We start from the raw sequence: 26,125 nt of genomic DNA on the forward strand, positions 1-26,125 counted from the left end.
GCGTGGGACCTCAGGTCAGCGGTGAGGCCAGCGGGCTCGGTGGGCGTCCACGACCAACACCGGGGCGCCCGCCACCTGGGACTGCGCTCCCCGTTCAGGGTGCAGTAGATGCAGCCAACCCCCCGATCCTGACGCGAGGTCTCCACGAGGCCGACGGGCTCCGCCAGCCGGAGCGGCGCCATCACCACGCCTACGTAGAGGCCGCGCGGCGTGACGATGACCCGGAGGGCGCCTGCGCGCAGCTCCCCGTGGCCGACGTCGAAGCGCCGGCTGCTCCGCGCAGGCCCACTGGGGCTTCGCCGCCGCGCCGCCAGCTGGAGGGGGGAGGCGCAGCGCGCGCTGGCTGAAGCCAGGGAGGGTGTTGGGGTCAAGTATCTGGCAGGTCTCGGCTACCGCCCACTCGCGCTCTCAGCCAGGCGTGGGCGGCTGCTTGAGTTCCTGGCGGGCGGACGCCCACGCCTTGTCGATGCCCTCGATCCACCGTCGGGGAGGGGCCTCGCCTTGCGTCGCGGTCACCGTGCTTGCTTGTGGGGAGGACTTGGGGAGACACGGCACGTGCAACGCCTTGCTGACTGTCCTGCAGCACGAGACGACCGGATTGGATTTCTTGGTAGCGATGCAGGTGTGGGCTTCCTCCAGGTCGTTCAGGCTAATAGGTGCAGCTCATCGGCACCCGCCATGGTGTGCTCCCCGGGCTCCTTGATGATGCTCTCTGCGCCGGGTGGGAGCCGGGTTCGACTGGCCCAGCTGCTTCAGCCCCTCCGCTGACCCCGATGACGGGGCTCGCACTGAACGTCACCGCCAGCAAGCTCGAAGCCGCGAAGGTGGAGATGGTGCCTGTTTTCACCAGGAACTCACGCCCACCCGGCCCGCGAAGTTCCCACGACGCGCATTCCTGATAGACTCCTTGTGAGCCCAGGCAGACTTCTGATGACGTGCGCTATTTATGTGTGCCTTTGTAGGATCAGTAGAACAATGCCTGAAATGTAGTAGGTGCTCAATAAATTTGAACTGACTTGAACCTCTGTTCACATATCCACCGCATACCCACCGCACTTTGGAACCAGTGCAGTCTGCGTACAGTTCTCGAGGGCAGGCGTCTTTACCGTGTGGTTTTCTGGCTTCACGTGATGTGATTGTCCTGTGTGGAAGTCCAGATACTGTCATCGATCCAGGACCAAGGAGTGTATATTCAGCTGGTTATTTTTTTTTGTTCAGATCGTTGTCTTGAGCTCTAAATTTTTTAATTAGTTCAATATCCAAAGAGCCTTTGGGGATACAGACTGTAAAGGCCCATATTTCATATGAATTTCAGCAGCGTTTGGAAGGCCTGAAGTGGGCCTGTGCACTGTGGGATGTCCAGACAAGGTAAGTTGTTTTCCCCCACGGCCTTTGGATTCTGGAGTATGGGCACAGCTTCCTTGAAAGGGAAAAGACCACACGAGGGAGCACCCTAGAGGGAGGCAGGATAGCAGTCATTAGAATAGATTTTGGAATCACTGGCTAATCTTGTTTTTTTTTTTTTTTTTTTTTTTACCCTCTCTGATCTTAAGTTTTATTGATCTGTGTCAAAGGTCGCAGATTCTTTTGCCATCTCCAGTTTGCTAAGTCGTTCCAGTGAGTTTTTGTTTGTTGTTGTCCTGATACCTTGTTAGAGAAAACAGGTGGAAAGTCCAGGATGTTTCCCAGTTGTCTTTACCTTGGCAAGGCTCAATTTCTTTTTTTTTTTAATTTTTTTTTTTTTTTTTTTTTTTTTTTTTTTTTTTTTTACTAAGGTGTAATTGACATATAACATTATATTAGTTTCAGCTGTGCAACATAATGATTCGGTAATTTGCTGACGTTGCAAAATGGTTACCACAGTACGTCTAGTTATTCTCTGTCACCATACAAAGCTTCAAAACATGTTTTTCTTATGGTGAGTGCTTTTAAGACTTATTTTCTTAGCAACTTTCAAATACATAATACAGTATGGTTAACTATAGTCACTATGCTGTACGTGACATCCCTGTGACTGACTTATTTTATAACTGGAAATTTGTACCTTTTGACCCCTTTCACCCCCTCACCCCCACCCTGACAGTCACCAGTCTGTTCTCTGTATGTGTATGCTTGTTTTTTTGTTTGTTTTTTAGATTCCACATGCAAGTGAGATCATACGGCGTTTGTCTTTCTCTGCCTTGTTTCACTTGGCATAATGCCCTTAAGATCCATCCATGTTGTTGTAAATGGCAAGATTCCATTCTTTTTTTTTAAATTTTTTTTTTTTTTTTTTTTTTTTTAATTTTTTTATTTTTTGGACAGAGAGAGACAGAGCATGAACGGGGGAGGGGCAGAGAGAGAGGGAGACACAGAATCGGAAACAGGCTCCAGGCTCCGAGCCATCAGCCCAGAGCCTGACGCGGGGCTCGAACTCACGGACCGCGAGATCGTGACCTGGCTGAAGTCGGACGCTTAACCGACTGCGCCACCCAGGCGCCCCATCTTTTTTTTTAAATTTTTAAAAATGTTTATTTATTGAGAAAGAGGGAGACAGAGCCTGAGCTGGGGAGGGGCAGAGAGTGGGAAACACAGAATCAGAAGTAGGCTCTAGGCTCTGAGCTGTCAGCACAGAGCCTGACACAGGGCTCGAACTCATGAATCCCGAGATCATGACCTGAGCTGAAGTCGGACGCTTAACTGACTGAGCCACCCAGGTGCCCCAAGATTCCATTCTTTTTTATGGCTGAATAATATTCCATTGCATATATGTGTATGTATATACAACAATTCCTTGATCCATTCGTTCATCAATAGACACTTAGGTTACTGTCACATCTTGACTGTGGTCAGTAATGCTGCAGTGAACATTGAAGAATCTATCCATCTTTTGGAATTAGTGTTTTTGTTTTCTTCAGATGAATACCCAGAAGTAGAATGATACAGTATTTGTATTTTTAATTTTTGATTTTTTGAGGAACCCCATCCTATTTTCCATAGTGGTTGTACTAATTTACATTCCACCAACGGCCCACAGCTTTTCCCTTTTATCCGTACCCGGCCCAGCACTTGTTATTTCTTGTCTTTGATAACAGCCAATCTGACAGGTGTGAGGTGATACCTTGTGGTGGTTTCAATTTACATTTCCCTGATGATTAGTGACACTGAGAATTTTAAATGGTTTGTCTTTTTGCTGTAAATTTGTATGATTTCTTTGTAGAGTTTGGGTATTTACTGCTTATCAGATATATGATTTATAAATGCTTTCTCCCATTCAGCCGGTTGCCTTTTCATTTTGTTGATGCTTTCATTTGCTGTGCAGAAACTTTTTCGCTTGATGTCATCCTATTTATTTTTTCTTTTGTTGCCTTTGCTTGTGAAGTCGAGTCAGGTTTAGAAAATCGTTGCCAAGATCCAAGTCTAGGAGATTACTGCCTGTGTTTTCCTTCTAGGATTTTTATGGTGTCAGGGGCATGACTCAACTTCCTTTTTCTTTCTTTCTTTCTTTTCTTCCTTCCTTCCTTCCTCTCTCTTTTTTGGGGGAGGAGGTATAGTTGACCCACAATGTTAAATTCGTTTCAGATGTACAACTCCGTGATTTGACAAGTTGATACGTTATGCTATGTTCACTAGTAATAGCTACCATCTATCCCATTACACAGCTGTTAAAATATCATTGATTATATTCTTTGTGCTCTGCTTTTTATTCCCATAGGACTCAACTTTAGAAAAAAATTTTTTAGTATTTATTTATTTTTGAGAGAGAGAGAGAGAGAGAGGGAGAGAATCCCAGGCCAGGTCTAAAGTGCATGAAGGAACCTAACATCTCTATGGCTTTGAAGACGTAGCTATTGAGTAGCAGGTAGCAGGTCCTATCTTTGGGCTTTTGGGAATCTCTTTAGTTTTTGTTTGCAGAGGGAGGCGGAGGAGAAAATGAGTGTGGGGGGCGCAAGGGATTGCAGAAACAGACCTGTCAAACTGCGACGAATGTTACTCTAGCTGCTGTCACTTCACCGGGGACAGTACACTGTCCCTGATGCGTGTCCGGAGAGTTTTCTTTATTTAGAAATTGGAAACACACTTCCAGATCTCTTACTCCATTGCCATTCTGCAAGCGTCTTCGAAAAGGCCGAGGCCTGCCCTTGGTTTCTGGCTCTCTGCAGGGCAATATCAGGAAATGGGAGGAGCCGGACGTTGCCAGGTGATCTCAAATAGTGGTTAACGGTCACAACCCAGTGTTGTGCCACAGCACTTTGATTGAGGCTCAGTTTTCCAGTTCTGGTACAAGGAATGCAAAGTCTCTCATATGACGTGTTTTGAACACCAGGGTTGTGTTGGTGGGTGGAGGTTGAGTGGGTGGGAGTGAGGGGGAAGGGGTCGTGGTAAGAGGAGGACCCACAAGTTGGTAGATAGTAACCAGCTGGCATTACAGACTTCTCAGAAAGAAGTTTGTAAAGGTTAAGAAAGAAGTTTGTAACAGGAGAACAAGAAAGGAAAGAAGGAAGGAAGGGAGCAAAAGAAAGGAAGAGAAAGGAACAGAAGGAAAACAAGATGGCAGGGAAGGAGGAACGAATTGCATTGTTGCTGGCACACACTTGACCGTGGGCAGTAGTCCTTGTTAAAGAATGCAGAGCTGATATTGGCATCTTAGAAACTTAACTTTCATCGTCATATGGAGTCTCTAGAAAGTTCTTTTCCCATGATAGTGAGTCCTGGCCAAATGAAGAGTATTGTCTAAACAGCTGCTTCCATATTTGTTGCCTGGCAGCATGGCGGCTGTTTCTAAGCGCCCCCTTCCCCTTCCCCCCCAATTACTGAAACCCAGAAGTCATCAAGGTTCCGCAACCTGAGTTCGCCACTAAGTATGTGTCCCACAAAGTGGGAGGAAAACTTTGAAACATCTTTGACACAGCCCCTGAACAGAGTGTTGGACGATAGCTGGTAACCCCAAATGTGCACAGCTTTTTCAGCGTTAAGTGGGGAACAGAGGGAACAAGCTGGATGCCCTGTAGGTGAAATGGTTGATTGGCTGGCAGCAAAGGATACACACACTCCAGCAGGTTATTACGAAATGTTAGCATAAGCTGGCTGTTCGCTAGGAAAGCAGGGGCAGTGTAGGTGGTAGGTTTGAAGGAGAGGGGTGTAGGGATGGTTAGGGATTCAAGGACCACCCAGCTAGTGAAGAATGGGGGGGGTGCAGTTTCTACTACTGGAGATTTGTTCGCCATTCAGTACTTTCCTCTTCATTGAAATTTAAGTCTGTGAACACAATAATTTGGTGGTCACTTAGTATGAAGAAAGGGCTGATTATCCAAATGTGCCTCTTCTGGAGGTAGATGCTCAAATGGGGGAGATCAAGGTGTAACCTAAGAAGGAAGGACTATAAGAAGGGTTATAGGGGACATTTGGAGGCCCCCTTTGGACCCATAAATCTAGAGTTCGTTTCCTTTTAACCATCTTCATGGGTTTTTAATACAACTGGATAATTCGAATTCAGAAATGTTAAAATGTAGTTAGGTCTGAGTTTGTGTGGAAACCGCCTTTGGAAAACATGCCATTCTCAGCCTGTTAGTAATTGGAAGTAGTTACTAAACAGCTTCTGTCATAGGTGAGGGTTGTATATCGCCATAGAAGTCGCCTAATAAATGGCTCACGGTAAACCTAGATTGGGTTGCTCATCTAGCAATGAGGAATAATTTAAGTCCACAACGTGAGAGTAGTAGACGTAAAAGGAAAATTAAATTTTCAAATAACAACTCCAGATGTCATTGAAAACGAATGGGGTTGCAGGAGGTGAATAAAAATGCAGTCTGTTTGGTGTTTCCTCGCTAGCTCACTAAGCATTTGTTTCCTAAGCTTGCTCTCTAGAATGCTAATGCCCAGAACCTAATGCAGTGAGCTCTCAGGCCTCAGGGGCAGGGGGAGGCTTACCTCCTGGCAAGAAGTCTAGCAGTCTCAGCACTTGCCATCACTTCTTTTCAGAGAACCCGAGTTGTCTGCATTGTTGACGTTTTGCTCTGTTTTCTTGGTGAAGTTTATGCAGTTCTCTCTGAGGCCAAAAAACCAATGGAAGGGTGGATTCAGGTACAGAGCCATTGTGTCCAGGGAAGATCAAATTTTGCTACATGAGATGCTTTTCATTGGCCCAGAAATATTAATTAGGCAGGAGTGACACCACCTGGTCTTCCTAGGAATCTTCACTCAGTCACTTCATTGGAAAAAGGGACATATTTTTACTGCATCCGCTGAAACTGTGTTAGGCACAGTAAATGCTGCATGAGAAATGGAAGGGCCCTGATCTTGAGGGGTGTATTATCTGAGGAATGTAAAAAACATATATATGCCTTCTCTACCCTGCCTCCTGGTTTCCTCCAGAAATTCTGGTTGAGGAGGTTAGGAGGGGGAGTGAGGTCTTTGTATCTGTACCAGTTTTTCTGAGAATTCCTATGATTGCTTGGGTGTGGGGAGTGAGTCAGGGCAAGACTGCCTGATAACATACCCAGAGAAATAGTCACTAAATCAGAGAACCGAAGAACCAAAAGAATTCAGAGTAAGATCAAGTTAGATCAAGGTTAGCTGGGGTAATCAGGTGAGGCTTCCAGGAGGAGGAGATAACTGTAGGTCTGTGTAAAAAAGCAAAGGGGTTGCAAAATAACAATAGTAAAGTAATCAAAACAAGGAGCCACTCCAGGATAAGGGGAAGGCATTTTATCCCCTATATATGCGATTTCACGATAATCTAATTCTACAATTTAATTTCAGTTTCTATTCTGGACCCTTAGGGAACAAATTAAATGTTCTGGAACCTGTGCTTTCAATACCTAGTGTAATCCTATTACATTAAAAAAAAAAAAAAAAAACCCCGGTTTTTACCAAGTGTATCAGTCAGAGTATGGGCAGAAAAACAAACCAGTTCTGTTTCAAAAGAATTTTCAAATAGGGGGAATTTAATACACGTGTTGGTTTTATGGATGTTTGAAGGGTTGGAAGAGCTAAAGAGAAGAAGGGGATTTGAGAAGTGAATAGAATAATACTCAGAGAAGTAGGTATCTGTAGGAAGCAGCTAGTAATTCTGGGGACTAGGGAAATAAAAGGGAACAGAGATTGTTATAAAAGCCCAAGAGCGAGTTTCTAGGGGTTCCATGTCGCCAGTACGAGGACTGCAGAGAATGGTCTCCCTGGCCAGTACGTGGACCACTAAAGAAGGGCAGTTACAGCAGGAGCTTAGATCACGGACAGGCTGCAGCTGTTTCCAGAAACACCAGAAGCAAAAGAATATGAGAAGGAAATAATGTCTCTTTCTCTTGCTAGAATTTAACAGAAAACCAGCTCCTGGGGGAGTCTGGGGGATGGAGTTTGTAGTAAGCAAGACCCAGCCATACAGAATTGATGGAAGAAGGTAGGTGTGGAGCTGGGGGACAGCAATTAGGCAACGGACACATCAGGTTAAATGAATCAAGATGTACTTCCTTCAGGAAGACCATAAACACACCTCAGTCAGAGGTTCATGCATGACTGCCAGCAGGGTTTAGTACTAAAATGTGCCCAAGTCTTGTGACAACAACTGGGCAGTGCCATCCAAGTAGAGAATGACGCTTGTGAAGTTTGGTGAATGCCATGTGAACTTGCACCTCTTCCCTCGTCTTTTGTGTTAACCTGATTCACTCACCCGTCCATCTACCCATCCACCCACTGATCCACCTGGTTAGTGCCTGTTATATGTTAGACACTGTGGTAGGCACTAGGGATCCAAAGATAATACCATACAGCCCTCCTTAGCTAGCTTCCAAAGCACACAAGCAGTGAATGAATTTGATAGTCACAAAAAATACTACAAATAATAACTGTATCATTTATTCTTTATGATTTTATTTTTTTTTAATTTTTAAAATGTTTATATTTGGGTGATAGGGACAGAGTAAGAATGGGGGAGGGGCAGAGAGAGAGAGAGAGGGAGACAGAATCTGAAGCAGGCTCCAGGCTCTGAGCTGTCAGTGCAGAGCCCAACGTGGGGCTTGAACTCGCAAACTGGGAGACCATGACCTGAGCCGAAGTTGGACACTTAACTGACTGAGCCACCCAGGTGCCCCCTTTCTGCTTTTCAAAGTACTTTTTCATCTCCTGAAATTCTCGTGGGATATTTTTAAAAGGTAATTTCATGTTGAACATACTTTGATTTATTTCACACCAACAACCTTTCCATGAACATTGTATATCATTTTCTTATAAGGACAGTGATGTTTTTACTGTTTAACCTCCTTTTCGATGAATTGCTTTTCTCCTCTGACCAGTGACTGTCCTGAATCTCTCCCATATTTGTAGGACTCAACAGCACTACTATTCCAAAGACTGTGTATCCTGTGGCAATTTCTGTCTTCCCCTGTTTTTCTTCCAATTTGTATTGCCTCTTTGACTCTTCGGTTTGCCCATTTTCCTCCATCATCTTCACCAGCTGGCTCTTGTAGATCAACCTGAGAGACATTTTGAGAGAATAGATACGCTGTGACTTCCTCTCTCCTGCCCTACTGTTGGGATGTCTTGTCTCTCCTGTTCCAGAACTTTATATTGAATCAAGTCTACTTTTTGCTTTCTACCAGTTTCGTTTTACTTTATTGTCTTTAAAAACCTTAACTATGTGTTTGTATTTGATTGATAATGACCAGTGTTTCTCCAAGTGTTTTAAATAGACCACCTGCTTCTCAATCACCCAGGGAGCTTATTAAATATGCAGATTCTTTGGCTAACCCCAGTTCTACTGATTTATGATCTCTGGTGTGTGGCCCAGAAATACACATGTTTAACAGATTCCCTGGATGACTGATCACATTAAAGAGAGATGCACTGATAGAGACCTTTGCCTTCAGCTCTGACATTTTTATTCTCATCTCCTTTGGTGCTTTTAAAAGTATTGTCTTTAATGGAATACTGTATTATCAGACTTTGCAGATGGGCAGTAATGATTTGAAGTTTGCCTCTTGTTTCTGAAATCACTTTGCTTTGAACCAGTTATAATCTTTCTTCTCTTAGTAGCACACAGCCAAGATGCTTTCTAGATTTGCAACCTTGCGCCAAAGTACTCCTGTGGAGTAGAGCAGATATTGATGTCAGGCTATGGATGGTGAAAATTGGGCTCAGAAAGAGTAAGGGACTAGTTGAAGGTCACACGACTAGTTAATTCTAGAGTTGAGATCGGAAGCCAGTTCAGATCTCTATGTCTCTCTCTCTCTTTTTTGATTGGTATTAGTGTTACAGGACGTACACACACACACTCTTGATTCCACCCTTTGCAATGTACCGTGACACATACTGAATATTGGCACCTGCCTTTTGCAAAAGTAAAGTGACATCTTTTCTCCAAGAGCAAAAATATGTTGGAAAATGCCTCTCTCATCACCAAGGCCGCTGTGAATTAACAGTTTATTCCCTGAGTGGTGCTCATTGCAAATGGTGAGGGATGACGCACACTGATGTGACTGAAGCAAACAGTCATGATAATTTCAAGGTCCACTGAAACAGCAGAAAACAAGTCAATTGCCACCGTCCAATAGAAATGAAGCAACCCGAGGTTTTGCTCCCAGAACCTGAAACCTCATCAACTCAAAACAGCTTATAAGCATTTACATGTTTATTCTCCCATCTCTAGATAATTCGCACTAAAAGAAGGGACGGATATTGTCAATCTTCCAAAATGGCTGATAATTCCAAAGTCATTTAGATTTGGCTTTGCAACATGTTTTTATGTTTAGTATTTGAATTTGGGCTTAATGTATTCTGAGAAATTGTAACATTTTAAGCAACGATAACACAGCAGTGAGAACGGGGAAATAATTTCTGGGCTTTCTTGTTCTGCTTTTTGACTTAACACTTCTTTCTCTTTCTGATCCATAGTAGGAGTGATGGGTGATCTGTCACTGTACCAACTAAAATTGTTTCTGACTCTCTCTCATGTATATAATTATTGTATTTATTTCATAGGATCGATGTGGGGTTGCAAGGATGTGGGATTTACAGGATGCCCAGGTAAATTTTAATTTCAGGTAAACAGCAAATAAGTTTTTAGTATAAGTACATTTCAAATGTTTCAGATAAACAACAAATAATTTTTAATACAAGTATGTTTCAAATAGTTCAGATAAACACTGAAGAATTGCATTTTGGACATGTTTATACTAAAAGAATTATTCATTATTTATCTGAAATTCTAATTTAATTGGCATTGTGTACTTTTGTATTGTAAACCAGGTAGCTTTTAAGGAGTTATGTGAGATAATGTGTATACAATATCTAGCACATAGCAAATGTTCAGTGAATATTAAAATTATTTTCATAATTGACCTTCTGTAGACCCTAACAAATAATAATAACTAGCATTTACATATTACTTTACTATTTCCAAAACTACCTCGTATTCAGGACTATTCTGATCCTCTTAAGGGATCTGTGATATATCCATACACCAGATGAAGAAATTAAGCCTCATAAAGATAAGTTTTACTGACGGTAATCCACAGTATGCTATTCAGTCTTTTACTTCATAGACGTGTAGTTTTCTGTTTTCGTTTTTGTTTTTTTGCAGCTGTGTAATGAGCTTTTTAAGTCAGAGACAATAACTGTTGTGTACTCCATTGCCCAACCAAAAATACTACTCAGTACATGTGTCCTCGACCAGTGCAACTTCCAGATTACTGCTGGATTCTTCCAATGATGAAAATAGCAATAATATTAATAATAGTAATACATCTTATGATGTACCAGCCGTATTCTAGGTGGCTTACATTTACCGGTATAATCTTCATAGCACTTGGTGAAATAGGGTAACATGATGACCTTATTTTACGGATGAGGAATCTGAGGCACGAAGAAGTTAGGTATTTTCTTGCCTGGTTGTTTAGCCAGTAAGCGGTGGGGCTGGGAGAGTTTCAGGTGACCTGGCTTAGAGCCTGCACTCTTGTCCTTTGCACTATTCAGACTCCAGCAGTAGAATCAGTGATGACTCAGAGAACATGCACATCTGTAAGCATCTTGATGCTCGTTGCCAAAATGCTTCCTGGAAAGATTGTGCCTGTATCCTCTTCTAGCAGGGATTCATGACTGTCTCAATACAGCTTTTTCAGCATTGGGTATTCTTATGAAAAAAAATTTTTTTTTTGTTTTTGTGTCTGATAGGTGCAAAATAGTATCTAGTGGTTTTAATTTTTAAAAATTTTTATTATTTTTTAAAAGCTTATTTTTGAGAGAAAGAGGGAACGAGTGTGGGTGGGGCAGAGAGAGAGGGAGACAGAGGATCCCAAGTGGGCTTTACGCTGACAACAGAGAGCCCTATGCCGGGCTTGAACTCATGAACCGCGAGATCATGACTTGAGCCAGAGTCGGACGCTTAACCAACTGAGCCACCCAGGTGCTCCCTGTACTTATTTGGCTACAAAAGGTTGAGCTTTCTTTTTCATATGGTTTAAGAAATTATATTTCTTCTCTTATAAGGCATATACTTACATCTATACCCTTTGGCATATTAGTGCTAAACAAACCAGTTACATGAGCCCTACTGTCATGTGTTGCAAATGACTTAAAAAAATAAAATTTGCTGTCTTTCAGTTTTGTGTTTGGACCTTTGGCTTATGAAGTATAACAGTAAAGAGAAGGAAGTAGGTCAGTCTTGTCTTTTGTGATTTCTTCTGTTGCTCTTGTGCTTAGAGAGCAGAGATCCAGGATTTTATTTAATTTATTACTTATTACCATTTTTTAAAATGTTTATTTTTGAGAGAGAGAGAGAGAGAGAGCACAAGCAGGGGAGGGGCAGAGAGAGAGAGAGAGAGAGAGAGAGAGAGACAGAGAATCTGAAGCAGGCTCCAGGCTCCAAGCTGTCACAGGTCCAGCATTTTACTGGACATTGTAACCCGTTGCTTTTTTAAAGGTTTGGTTTAGAATAACTGTCTTCAGCCTCTGAAAATCCTCTGCAGATTCTCCTAACACTTCAGGTGCTTGACACCTAAAAGATGCTCAGTTTTTCTTTCTGAACCTTTCCTTGCTGACCCCTTTCCCTCCTGACTTCCTCTGAGCGGAACCCGTTGCCCCTCTTTGAGGGACGGTCTCTCTGGTTGGATCATATCTGAGAATATTTAAGGAGCAAGGCTAAATTATTTCTTTAGAGCAAGCCCGGTTGCTAATCCAGCTGTTCTGAATGGATGTAATAAGGCTTTCCATTCTGTCTGCTGCTTTAGCTGACTCCAGTGCTGCTGCGTGTGACCCCAGCATCTCTGTGAGACGTAGTCTTTCCCTTTTCCAGAGGAAGGATCAGGAACTAGCGAGTTAAGTGACCCAAGATCTCTGAAACTTATGCAGCCAGGATTACAGCCTGGTTATTCTAACACCTGCTCTTGTGATCTTTTCACTACTCCAGAGTTTGTACGTATATATGTATTTATTTATTTATTTTTTAAATCATGGATCCACCCGGACCCTACTCCCTGGTCCATTATTTATTTATTTATTTAATCTTTTTTTTTTTTTTTTTTTTTTTTGAGAGAGAGACAGAGCACGAACAGGAGAGGGGCAGAGAGAGGGAGACACAGAATCCGAAGCAGGTTCCAGGCTCTGAGTTGTTGGTGCAGAGCCTGACGAGGGGCTCGAACTCACGGAGTGTGAGATCATGACCTGAGCTGAAGTCGGACGCTTAACCGACTGAGCCACCCAGGCGCCCCCCCCCCTTTTTTTTTTTTTTTAAATAAATGACTTCTTGTCAAAACCAGAGAGCTAAATACTCACAATGTCATTTTTTTCTCTCAAGTATTAGTGTTTAGAAGGTTCTGAAACACTTCGGCTCATATCGGAATGGTATCATTTGGGGACAGGAAGCTCTCTGAGCATTTGCTGTATATGCACACATTTTTGAAAAAGCCAATAAACGGTGACGTGTATATTCTGTTCCTGTAGAAGCAAACATTTTGTTAAAGAGGGTCTTGCTGTTGTACTTAGCTGGTATTTCTCATACGATCACACGCTAGGAAGCTAAGTGTCTTCTGATGATCTTTTGTATCAGCCACAAGATGGTACCCTTGCACAGCCCAGAGAGAGCACGGGTCAGATGTGGGAGAATTCGGGGGTTTATCTTAGGTTAAATGTAGCACAAGCACACAGGTCGTGTCTTTATGTGCTAAAATAGATAAAAGTTGTTCTCCTTCATCACAGGTAAAAAGGAGATTTGTATATGTTGTAATTTGGTACACCCCTTTTCTTTATACCCATGCTCGTGCCCTACAAAAAACCCAGGTTCTGTTCTACAAGAACATTCAGATCCCTTTCGCTTCTGGTGAAGGAGAAATTCGGGGGTCGATCAGGCTTGATTGAAACCCCCCTTCCCTCCATACCTGGAAGCATTCCTTCTCCTTTGGAGAGTGCTGACAGTAGGGGTCAGTTTTACAGAATGGTAAAGGACTAAGAACAGTGTCTTCTGTCAGGAGAAGACAGGCTTTGCCTTGAAGATCAAGCAGATAGAGCAATCGGAGCATTATTTACAATAATGAAAAGTCAGAGCGATGTACACGCTCAACAGTGGGGAGCAGGCTGCAATAGCTCATCTAAGGGCATGCTGTCGCAGATGATAAACGGCAAATTGTAGAAGAATGTTCCATCTCTTGGGAAAATGCTCAAGGCGTATTCAGGTAAAACGTGGACTTCAAACCTGTGTATTCAGTCATGTATGCGCGTGTGTGTGTATGTGTGTGTCGAGAAGGATATGCACGATAACCCTGGTTCTCTCTGAAAAGCGTAGCTAACTTTTTTGGCCTTTGAGCGTTACCTGCATTTTCTGTGATGTGTACTCAGTCATCCCGGAGGGCCAGCAGGAAGGCCCTGCTGCTAACAGAGGTCTCATTTCTGTCCTCATGCTGGGGTGCATGTGATATCTGGATCGACAGCCTCGTCAGAATGGGGGCGGGGGGTAGTTCTCCAAGAAGGAGCTTGGCCTGCACAGGCCTAGCTGTCTTGAGGGCCTCAGACTGGGTCTGCGTGAGATGTCTTCTTAGGGAGTGGTCACTCATTGGCTGGAAGGCCTACTATTGGTTCTTTTAAAATATGCTGTGAGGTGGAAGTTTCAGGGTAGTCAAAGTCGGCTACCAGCACCTTCTGTGTTTTTCCTTTGGAGGGGTGGGTGGAGTAGAGGGTTTAGCCCATCAAGGCTATTGCTTCAGAGGAGGGGAGCTGTTCCAACTCCTTTTGTAACTGCTCTGGGAGCAGCAGTACTTGGCAGTTCCAGCATCTAATCAGAAAGCAGCATCACTGAGGTGGCTGCGATGGGCAGGCCCTTCTCTGTGCGTCCGTGGAAGATCAGATAGCAGAGGTATGTATGTATCTGGACCGAGGTTTCTTGTGTCACCGGGGGAAGCATCCTGCCGCCCGTTCACTTCTTGCGAGATGTGAAACGTCTCTGTCACAAAGGTGTATACACTTTTATATGTGTATTATATATATGCTAGAAATTCTTCCATAGTTACAGTTTTGAAAGTCACGTCTTTCCTCCAGATAACGAAAAATCATTAATTTCACTCTGAGTGTTAGGAAGTCTTTTACAGACCCCAGAAAGAGAGTTTGTCCAGGGGTCGTGCATAACATTTGTAGAGTTTGAATGGATTCTTCTTGTGAATTGAGACGGGCCTCAGAAACCTATGTGGCTTTAACGGTTCATCATCCTAGAGCAGTGGTTCCCAAAGGCTGGTTTATGGATCGACTCTATCAGAATCACATTGAAGAGCTTTAACCGTCCCCTCGCCCCCCAAGCCACTTCCAAATTCTGCTTCAGTAGGTTTTCAGTGGACCCCAAGAACCCCAGCCTCCCCAGGTGACTCTGAAATACATTTGGGATGTCTCTGACATGTTTTCATGCCAGTTGTAAGTGTGAATATGAAGTGTTTAACTTGTATGCTGAATCAGTGTAGTCATATACAATTTGTATTTCAGAGCTCATACATGCATATGTATTTTGTTCTTACCAGAACAGTGGAATCACTGCACAAAACTAACTCAGCTTTTTAATTTCACTTCTTGATACATGCACCTTCTGCCAACATTCTCTCCTGATAAATAAGGAAGGATTTGAAGGAAAAGGAGCTAAGCGTTGCCCTACTTTTCCTTTCCTTCTGTGACATCATTTTCAGCATAAGTGGTTGGCCAATCCTGAGAAGTGACATGATTAAGAAAGAATATGATGAGACCACTTAATCAGACAGCATGTTTGTGTGTTACCATATATGGGAGACAAAAAAAAAGTAAAATCTATAAAAAACTGCGCCATGTGGCATTGGGGGCTCAGTTGTTTGGTTACGAACCCAATTGAGCCATGCTGGCGTGAATAAAGTTGCTTCCTAAAAAAAAAAAAGAAAAAAGAAAGAATTTGATAGGGTCCTTGATGATTTGTGTTTCTGTCTTTCTACATTCAAAGCAAATTCTGGTTCAGGTGGAAAAAGCGGCCTCTCTAAGGTGTCACTTTACTCAACTGTAGATGTAACTTGCTCACCTTGTACTCACTTTGAGTCTTCTTGAACTTCCGTGCATGTAGATTTACCAGGACTCTATACTCACGGGGCGTCACACATGCTAAGTGCAGACGCAGCAGCCAGAAACAGCGGCAGACACGCATGCTGACCGTGTCTCCTCTGCTCATGCTTCTGCTCCATTGTTCCATCAGATTTCACTTACGTGACAGAAGTTCAAAGCTAAAATTAGTATGGATCAAAAACCTAAATGTGAGACCTAAAGCATAAAACTCCTAGAGGAAAACATAGGCAGAGGTGTCTTTGACACTGGCCTTAGAAACATATTTGTAGGTCTGTGTCCTTGGGCAAGGGAAACAAAAACTAAGATAAACTGTTTGGACTACACCAAAGTAAAAAGGTTTTGCATAGTGAAGGAAACTGTCAACAAAACAAAGAGACAAACTACCGAATGGGAGAAGATATTTGCAAATGATATATCCAGTAAGGGATTAATGTTAATATCTAAAATATATAAAGAACTAACATATATATATATATGTGTGTGTGTGTGTATATATATATGTATATGTATATATATTTATTTATTTATTTATTTATAGAACTTAACACTAAAGAAACAAAGAACCCAATTAAAAAATGGGCAGAGGAACAAAATAGACATAAAGATGGCCAGCAGATACATGAAAAGATGCTCAATATCACTAATTATTAAGGAAATGGAGATCAAAACCCCCACCTTATACCTGTCAGAATGGCTGATATCAAAAAGACAAGACATAATAAATTTTGTCAAGGATGTGGAGAAAAAGGAACCCTTGTGCACTGTTGGTGGGAATTTTTGTTGTAGCCACTATGGAAAACAGAATGGAGGTTCCTCAAAAAATTTAAAAAAAGGACTATACAATCCAGGAATTCTACTACTGGGTATTTACCCAGAAAAAATGAAAACACTAGTCTGAAAAGATATATACACCCCATGTGTATTGCAGCATTACTTCCAATAGCCAAGATAATGGAAAGAACCCCATTGATGGATGCTGAAGCTGTGGTATGTGTGTGTACACACACACACACACACACACACACACACACACACACACACGGGAGTAGCACTCAATCATAGAAAAGGATGAGATCTTGCCATTTGCAACAACATGGATGGACCTAGAGAGTATTATGCTAAGTGAACTTGAATAGAGAAAGACAAATACCATATGATTTCACTTATATGTGCAATCTAAAAAGCAAAACCAACTTAAAAAGGCAGAAACAGACCCATAAATACAAAGAACAAACCGATGGTTGCTTGAGGGAGGAGGTGGGAGGATGGTGAAGTGGGGTGGGACGTACAGCCTTCCAGTTACAGAAGGAATAAATCCGGGGATGAAAGGCACAGCCTAGGGAATGTCGTCAATGGTACTGTCATAGTGTTGCATGGTGACAGATGGCAGGGACACTTGTGGTGAGTGTAGCATAAGGTATAGAGTTGTCAAATCACTATGCCGTGCACCTGAAACTGATGTCACGTTATGTGTCAACTGCACTTCAGTAACAAAAAAAGAAACTTAGAAAACACATTTCAAGATGGCAACAGCAGAGCCCTGTGGAGCGTAGGTCCTGGGCAGCCGCATAGGTGGTGTTTGTACCCATGAATTCCTTCTAGACTAATTCCTTCTGTCTCAGGACGCTCCAGCCACCCTTCATAGCATAAGCAGAGTAGATTGAATGGAAGTTACCCAGCTATATCTTCAAAATAGCAGGGATCCTACAGGAGGGGAGGGGGGAGGACCCAACACCAGACCTACCATGGAGGCTGAACTAAATAGGGACTGAAACAGACCAGGTGCAGGGATAGCTAAAAAAATAGACAGGCAGAGTTGAGCATCCAAAGAAGCACAGGTCAGTTCCATCCACATTTATTGTACAAGATACAAGAGGACTAAGCAGTGGCCTGTACCCTCAAAGCACAGGGTCAGGTCTTCAGGGAGACTTGAGCCAGGCAATAGATTTGAACTTCATTTTGGGAATGGGGAACCACCGAAAAGCATTAAGAGAGGTAGCATGCGGTGATTCTGTTTTTGTAAAGATGACTTTGGCCACAGGGCATTAGCAGGAGGTGACTAAGACAAGGCAAGGGGTGTGGCCAGTCAGACGGTCTAGCAATAGTCCAGCATCGAGCAGATCCTAATGAGAGGGCAGCAAGGAGGGCCACTCACTGGGGATGGCGGGGTGTCCTAACGACAAGGCCAGGCAGGGAAGAGCACCAGAAGTGCTCTCACTGGGTTGGGACTTTGTGGGCAGAACTCCAGCCCTTGGGTCAGAGTGCCTGGAGCTGACAGTGTCTGTCCACAGACAGAACCCAGAGGGAGAGAATCAACTGATGCCTGGGGCCGAGGATTGTCGTGGGTGCAGCTGGGAGGTCAGCCTGGAAGAGGGATTCACTCAGCAGTTCCAGGCAGTGCACGGGGGCGACTTACGTGTCTTCTGGCCCAGTCCACCAGGATCTGCCCTGGGCCTGCCTTGAGTGAGTCAGCAGGGGGACGCATTGTGTTTCCTCTCATGAGGAACAGAGGAGATGCCAGTCACGGGAACCGGGCCTCACCGTGGTTTGTGTAGGAATCTTTCTAAGAACCCAACAGTTATATTTTTTCTTATCACGAAAGTCAGAATTGTAGACAATACGGATGAATGAAATGAAAAGTCGGTGCAAAGTATAATTCTGCCTGTCCTGGGTCACTGTTAACATTTGGGAATATGGACCTTCAGTAACTCAACTTTGCAGTTTCCCCCCTTAATTTACAAAAATGTGTGGCTTTTATGCTGAATCTAGTTTGGAGGAGTTCTATCTTTTCCCCTTTGAAGGAGATCACTTATTTGTGATTCCTATATATTCCTATATGTTTATGTCAAGTCCACATTTCTGGAAGCAGGGCCAGGTCTGTTGTTTATTTTTTAATTCCCCACAGCATTCTGATTCCTTCTCCAGAGTCCTGTTGGCTTGAGGACTAATTACCTCGAGAAACGTACGTGGAGTATGGTTGATCGCTATTCCTTAGTTGGAAGGAAGATACAATAATGACTTAAATACAAGATATTTCCATTTTATATTTACTAATATAAAATAATTCAATATATGTTTATTATGTATAGAATACACATGAAATGTATATAATCGGTCTAGAACATGTGACATTGTGCAGCTCCCATGTTCCCATCCTTCCCCATGAGCCACTGTTTGAGATCCCATCACCATCCGGAGAGAAGGGGCTGTGAGCAGATCACAGTCCCCAAAGATTTTGACAGTCTGGGATGATGGGCCGTGTGAACCAAAACTAGAGACATTTGTCCAGGAGAGATAAGGTCCTATTAACCCAAATCTAGCAAGAACCACAGAGGAAGCGCAGGGCTCTGGCGTGGTGATGTGACCAGAAGGTTTGGAGGTGGAGGGTTGCCCATCATGGCAGAATCTGAGGACATGATGCTGCTGCTTGTCTCAAGACTCATGGAAACGAGGACGCTTTCCACGGGTCCAGGAGTCCATGAAAAGATTAACTTTTGGGTAACCACAGTGTGCTGTTGGTTTGCATTTTAGCTCCTGCTTCCAGTTCTTTCCATTCTTTCTCCATCCATCTTTCCCTGCAACCACATGCTTCCTTTTTGGCTGTTGTTTGCTTTTTGGCCATGAACAAAGCCTTTATTAGATAAACTCTCTGTTGATCTGGTTCGTGGTTCCAACTTGTCAAAATCGGTTTGGGATTCTGATGTGTTCCGTGAGCATCTAAGCAAACTCTTCCAGTTACTACACCTGGGCCTCCTGCTTCTCAGGTCAGTGGCTTTTTGTTTGTTTGTTTTTCATGGCACCATACTCTCTCAAGACAACTTTCAATTTATGGTAGAACTTCTGGTTAGAAGCCCTCGACACAGGGTAACAGAGATTTGCCCTTTGAGTACTGCTTACGTAAGGAGATCGTACCCAGTTCTTCTAGTAACTGTAGAGTTGGTATTGTTGCTCTCATATGATGGAGGAGAGGCCTTGGAAGGTTCTTTTTCTTTAAGATCAGAGAGCAAACTGGGCACTGTGTATCAGTCATTGCAGAGAACACTTAGGTTTGATAGAGGTCTTTGCTTCCTGAGATTCTTAAAACATCTTTGGGGGTACTTCTTTAGAAGACCTAGAAGAGAAGCTGAACGAGCCTTCAGGAATTGTCACTGTGGGAGGGCCTCACGGTCTGCTTGGTCAGGATACTAGAGAATCTTTTTATGATGTACAAAAATTCAAAGATGAGACTAATTTCCGAAGAGATGCATAGCAAGGAAGCAGGTAGGCACCATTTGGGATCTGATTAGAATTCTGAATCTAGTTCTTTGCATTCAAAACTCGAGAAGTTGGAGAGAATTTTCAGGAAAAAAGAAAACAACATTCTTGTGGGCATTAGTTGTCCTGTTTAATGAAGACTTTGTTAACATAAACAAGATCCTGAGCTTTCTAACTGAAGCTATCTGAAGCGGTCTTTTCACACCAAACAGAATTAATTGCCTTATGCAAGTATAAATCAGCAAGTTTGTAGAGACCACCTCCACTTTAAAACAGAATATAATTTGGTAACTAAAAGCCTGTTATGGTCCATGCTTCCAGCTTCTTTTCTTTTATTTTTTTTTAAGATGAGGAACCATCCCAAAGGGTTTGGATGGTTGTGTTTTCATTTTCATTTGTTTCCATATATTTTTAAATTTCTTCTCTAATTGCCTGGTTGACCCATTCATTCTTTAGTAGGATGTTCTTTAACCTCCATGCTTTTGGAGGTTTTCCAGGCTTTTTCCTTTGGTGGATTTCAAGTTTCATAGCATTGTGATCTGAAAGTGTGCATGATATGATCTCGATTCTTTTATACTTATTGAGGGCTGTTTTGTGACCCAGTATGTGATCTGTCTTGGAGAATGTTCCATGTGCACTCGAGAAGAAAGTATATTCTGTTGCTTTGGGATGCAGAGTTCTAAATATATCTGTCAAGTCCATCTGGTCCAATGTATCATTCAGGGCCCTTGTTTCTTTATTGATTCTCTGTATAAAGGGGAGTATTAAAGTTCCCTGCAATTACCACATTCTTATCAATAAGGTTGCTTATGTTTGTGATTAATTATTTTATATATTTGGGGACTTCTGAATTTGGTGCATAGATATTTATAATTGTTAGCTCTTCCTGATGGATAGACCCTGTAGTTATTATATAATGCCCTTCTTCATCTCTTATTATAGCCTTTAATTTAAAGTCTAGTTTGTCTGATATAAATATGGCTACTCCATCTTTCTTTTGACTTCCAGTGGCATGATACATAGTTCTCCATCCCCTCACTTTCAATCTGAAGGTGTCCTCAGGCCTAAAATGAGTCTCTTGTAGACAGCAAATAGATGGGTCTTGTTTTTTTTTATCCATTCTGATACCCTATGTCTTTTGGTTGGAGCATTTAGTCCATTTACATTCAGTGTTATTATCGAAAGGTAAGGGTTTAGAGTCATTGTGGTGTTTGTAGGTTTCATGCTTGTAGTGATGTCTCTGGTACTTTGTGGTCCTTGCAACATTTCACTCACGGAGTCCCCCTTAGGATCTCTTATAGGGCTGGTTTAGTGGTGATGAATTCCTTCTGTGTTTGGGAAAACCTTTATCTCTGTAGGAGTTTACCCAAGGGATACAGGAGTGCTGATGCATAGGGACACTTGTACCCCAGTGTTATAGCAGCACTTTCAACAATAGCCAAATTATGGAAAGAGCCTAAATGTCCATCAACTGATGAATGGATAAAGAAATTGTGGTTTATATACACGATGGAATACTACTTGGCAATGAAAAAGAATGAAATCTGGCCATTTGCAGCAATGTGGATGGAACTGGAGGGTATTATGCTGAGTGAAATAGTCAGAGAAGGACAGATACCATATGTTTTCACTCATATATGGATCTTGAGAAAGTTAACAGAAGACCATGAGGGAAGGGAAGGGGGAAAAAAAAGTTACGGAGAGGGAGGGAGGCAAACCATAAGAAACTCTTGGATACTGAGAACAGAATAAGGGTTGATGGGGGTGGGGGAGAGGAGAAAGTGGGTGATGGGCGTTGAGGAGGGCACTTGTTGGGAGGAGCACTGGGTGTTGTATGGAAATCAATTTGACAACAAATTATATTGTAAAAAAAATAAAATCTTAAAAAAAATTGTAAAAAAAAAATGAAGATGAGGAACCAGGTTTCAGAAACATGGAGTAGTCTAGGCAAGGTCATCCTTCAGGTTTGGGCCAGGGTGTGCCTTAGCGCCAGGGTCTTGTGGACACCTCACCTAATGCTCTTTCTGTTTTCTGCTTCATGATGTTCAGTGTTGCTTTCCGGTTGGTAAAGCTCACTAGTAAGGGCTTTTCAGAGTGACAGAGTTCTTTTCTTTGGCGATATTGGGAGCATCAAAAGAAATCTCTTTTAAAATGGAAGAACAAAAGCACCACCTTAAAGAATTACCACCTAAAGCCTGATAGAAATGATTTTAGGATCATTCACTGTTTGAGAACAGCCATGCCATGTGATGCTTTCACTGACGCAATTAAGCAAGAGTTGACTGTGGTTGACTTGGGCTGCCTAACAGGAAGCATCGTGCAGTAGAGAGTTCATTGGCTTTGGAATTATACTTGGGTGTGGATTTTGGATTTGGCACATTCTCCCTTATAGTGTTGGCCAAGCCATGTACATCTCTCCGAGCTTCACTTTCCTCACTATAAATTGAAGATAATAATACTTCCCTTGGTGTCTTAATATGTCACTTCTTTTTTCCATTCTAGAATTTACTGCTTCAGACACATTCTCTCAATAGTTTCTCTGTTGGGTGTGGAGGGTAGAGGGGTGAACTACAGGCAGAGTACATGCCCTTATAGAGAACATCTTTTAATGGGGAAGAAAGAGTTTAAGCAGTTATGATTGTCAGGAGTGCTTAGGTAAGGAAATTCAGGGTGCTAAGTTCAGACTGAACAGAGAGATCTATTTAGTCTAGGGATAAAGTAATGCCTCCAGGAGGAGGTGGTATTTAAGTGAAATCTGAACAGATTTAGCCAGATGAGATGGGGTGAAGGTGGCAAAGGGGAGTCACAGTTATTCCTAACAAAGACAGCCATCAAGTGTGAGAATACTGAAGGTCTCAAGAGAAAGTCCAGGAAATGTAAAGTGAGGGGGAGGGTGATGGTTGAGAGGTGCTTAGGAGATACATCCTCAGGGGCTTAAAAGCCATGGTCATGATTTTGGAAGTTAATTTTTTTTAGTTTAATTTTTTTAAGTTTATTTATTCTGAGAGAGGAAGAGTGAGCGAGCATGAGTGGGGTAGGGGCAGAGAGAGAGGGAGAGAGAATTCCAGTGTCAGTGCAGAGCCCGATGTAGGGCTCAAACTCATGAACTGTGAGATCACAACTTGAGACCAAATCAAGAGTTGGATGCTCAACCGACTGAGCCACCCAGGTGCCCAGGAAGTTAATGTTAAGGGCAGTGGAGAATCCTTAGAGAGCTTTGAGTTTGAGTGATACGATTTTTGTCATCAAAATTAGAAGGCTGTAAATATTAGCTCTTTGGAAAGGTGTAGATAAAGGCAGCTGTTCGAATGGGCCGCTAGGATTGTTCCAGAAAGGGCCTTCATCCTTTCGTTCATGGAATTCAGGGCTGTCTTTCTAGTGGAGAAGCGGCAGGACTTAGCCATTGTGCTCCACCACAAGGGGGAGCTAGTGGTCTTCCGTGGTCATGTAATTTTTCTGTTGGCTCCTTGTCTAATGACAACATGGCAGCACTGGCAGTTGGTTCAACTGTTGGCCATTTTCCAGGCGCGGGGCCGTTATGGCAGTTGGTGGTTGGTAAATTCCGTCCCTGCTCTCTGTGCTCAACCATATGTCCAGACCCTACTGGCAGTCCTACTGCTGGAGTCTCCAGCCAGCTCAGAACAAAGACTCAGTCTGAAAAGGCCTCTCCCTGTCACCATCGCAATCACTTGAGCATTTATGCTCAAAACAGCTCTCTGACAGGAAAACGTTTGTGTTCCTCCGGAATGTGAAGGAAGGTTCATGGTTTTTAAAATTCATGAATTGCGTGGAATGGAACGTTCCTTCTCCGAGTACAGGAAAGAAACAGAGAGGCTGTGTCTTCATGACACCCAAACTGTGGGTCATCTCAGGCAGGAAAAATCTAGTCAAACCAGTTATTTGGCATGGTGTAGACCCCCTTCGCCTCCCCTCCAAAGAAAAGGTTGTAATTTTTTTTTTTTTTTTCACTTTTCAACTTGTCGCATTGGATTCACTTGAGAGTACTCTGGCTTAGGTAACCAGTTGAAGAAATTCAAGGTTTCTTTTTTCTGTTTTAAATTATTGGAAGCTGATGGTACGGGCTGGGTATACGATCAAAGTAATCCAACTAAAAGATTCAAATGGTCTGATTTTCTTTGGTTGGCTACATACAGCATAAAGATAGGATAGAGCCTTCGGAAGTTGTGAGGTTTATCTTTAACCGTCCTTATCACCTTTTCCATGTTCTTGCCTGCCCCTTTGGCCTATTTCTTCCTGTCCTCTGGGTGCCCAGTACTTTCAGACCCAAGATGAGACTTCACTTGCCCACCATGGCATTTCCAAGGATGTCTCCTGGCCTGCCAGATTTTTCTTCTACACCTTTGAATGAATCCTTAGAGCTCCTGAATTTGAAACAAATAAATTTGATTGCATTGAAATACTGTAAGATAGGGGCACTTGTACCCCAATGTTTATAGCAGCACTCTCAACAATAGCCAAATTATGGAAAGAGCCTAAGTGTCCTTCAGTTGATGAATGGATAAAGAAATTGTGGTTTATATACACAATGGAATACTATGTGGCAATGAGAAAGAATGAAATATGGCCCTTTGTAGCAACGTGGATGGAACTGGAGAGTGTTATGCTAAGTGAAATAAGCCATACAGAGAAAGACAGATACCATATGTTTTCACTCTTATGTGGATCCTGAGAAACTTAACAGAAGACCATGGGGGAGAGGAAGGAAAAAAAAAGAGGTTAAAGAGGGAGGGAGCCAAAACATAAGAGACTCTTAAAAACTGAGAACAAACTGAGGGTTGATGGGGGGTGGGAGGGAGGGGAGGGTGGGTGATGGGTACTGAGGAGGGCACCTGTTGGGATGAGCACTGAGTGTTGTATGGAAACCAATTTGACAATAAATTTCATATTTATAAAATAAGAAATACTGTAAGATTATAATAGAGTCTAATATGTGAATGTAGGCGCACCCAGCATACTTTCTAGCTCCTTGACCCTTGTGGAGAGGGGGATGGGTGTTGCAATCTACATGAAGATTTTGATGGCCCAAATGAATTCTTGGTGCAGGCATTCTAGATCTTCAAAACAAGAATCACAAAATGATTCCCACCCCACCCCCCCATATTGTGGAAAATAAATACTTTGGCGGCTGGGGCAGTGGGGCGAGTTGGAGCAGGACTTCACAGCGCTGCCTGTGGGTTAGTCATCTACGATTGATTGATGGTATTTTTGGAGTCTCGACCATTGTCCATCCACGTGAGCAAGTCAGGGTGAAAGAGGCAGCACAGGCATTCACTGCACTTGATCTGCTGTGTCTCATCTGCAGGTGGTGGTTTTCATATGCTTGAGCCATGTGTATTTCACCTGCCTTCCCCGCCCCATATGCAACCCTTGTCATGTCTATGGAAAGCAGAACTACTCTTTGATGGTAGTGTCTGGAAAAGACCTACAGCAGATGCAAAATCTTCCAAAGAAGTGAATTCCTCTCTCATAAAGAAATCCTCTTGGAAGGACATGGATCTTTTTTTGTAAGTCAAGAATACCTCACTTCTTTTCATTCCAAAACTTTATAGTTTTCATATTTTAAAAGCAATACACGATCAGGGCGCCTGGGTGGCTCAGTCGGTTAAGCATCCGACCTTGGTTCCTGTCGTCATCTCGTGGTTCATGAGTTCAAGCCCCGCATCAGGCTCTCTGCTCTCAGCGCAGAGCCCGCTTTGGATCCTTCGTCTCCCTCTCTCTCTCTGCCCCTCCCTGCTTGTGCGTGTGTGTGCGCGCTCTCTCTCCTTCCTTCTCTAAAAAATAAACATTAAAAAAAGACATATTTCAAAGCAATACATGATGACAGTATAAAGATACAGAATATAAAGAAGAAAATAAAAAAGATGAGCATGATCCCATTTTTAGAGAACAATCACTCTTGAACTATTAGTGTTTCAGAACATTTGGAACTTTTCAGTTACTTTTCTCTGCATACACAGACATTTTTCAAACAGAAATGAGTGGGATTGTACTATGATTATTACTTTGTAACCTGATTTTATTCACTTAATTACATATCGTGAGCACCATTTATACCATCATTTTAATTGGAAGTATACCATTCCTTTGCCTGAAAGTACCATCACTGACTGAAGCAATGTAACCAATCTCCCATTGATGGAACTTCACGCTTAAAAATGGCCCAATGTCCTACCCTGAGATTTACCCTTTTTGAGGGAAGGAATATGTAGATGTTAACCAAAAGTACTGTGGTCCTCAGTTTCACCTAGGGGTTCAGAATTCACTAAAGAGAGAGACCCAAGGCACACAGAGGTTTGGAGAGGGATTGGCTATCATGTTT

General features: G+C 42.8%; 1 protein-coding gene across 2 annotated transcripts in view; it reads left to right on the forward strand.

Annotated features, from left to right (window-relative positions):
* Positions 1-465: 465 nt before the first annotated feature.
* GLIS3 (GLIS family zinc finger 3) overlaps positions 466-26,125 on the forward strand; it is a 540,949-nt gene continuing 515,289 nt past the window's right edge. The window contains exons 1-2 of one of the 2 annotated variants that reach the window (XM_042913531.1): positions 466-1,368; positions 9,955-9,999. The gene's annotated coding sequence lies outside the window, so the exon portion shown is untranslated. The remainder of the gene's footprint in view (positions 1,369-9,954; positions 10,000-26,125) is intronic. The other variant, XM_042913532.1, reaches the window with a different exon arrangement.

This window comes from Panthera leo, chromosome D4 (assembly GCF_018350215.1).
Source record: "Panthera leo isolate Ple1 chromosome D4, P.leo_Ple1_pat1.1, whole genome shotgun sequence".
Classification (NCBI taxonomy): Eukaryota; Metazoa; Chordata; class Mammalia; order Carnivora; family Felidae; genus Panthera; species Panthera leo.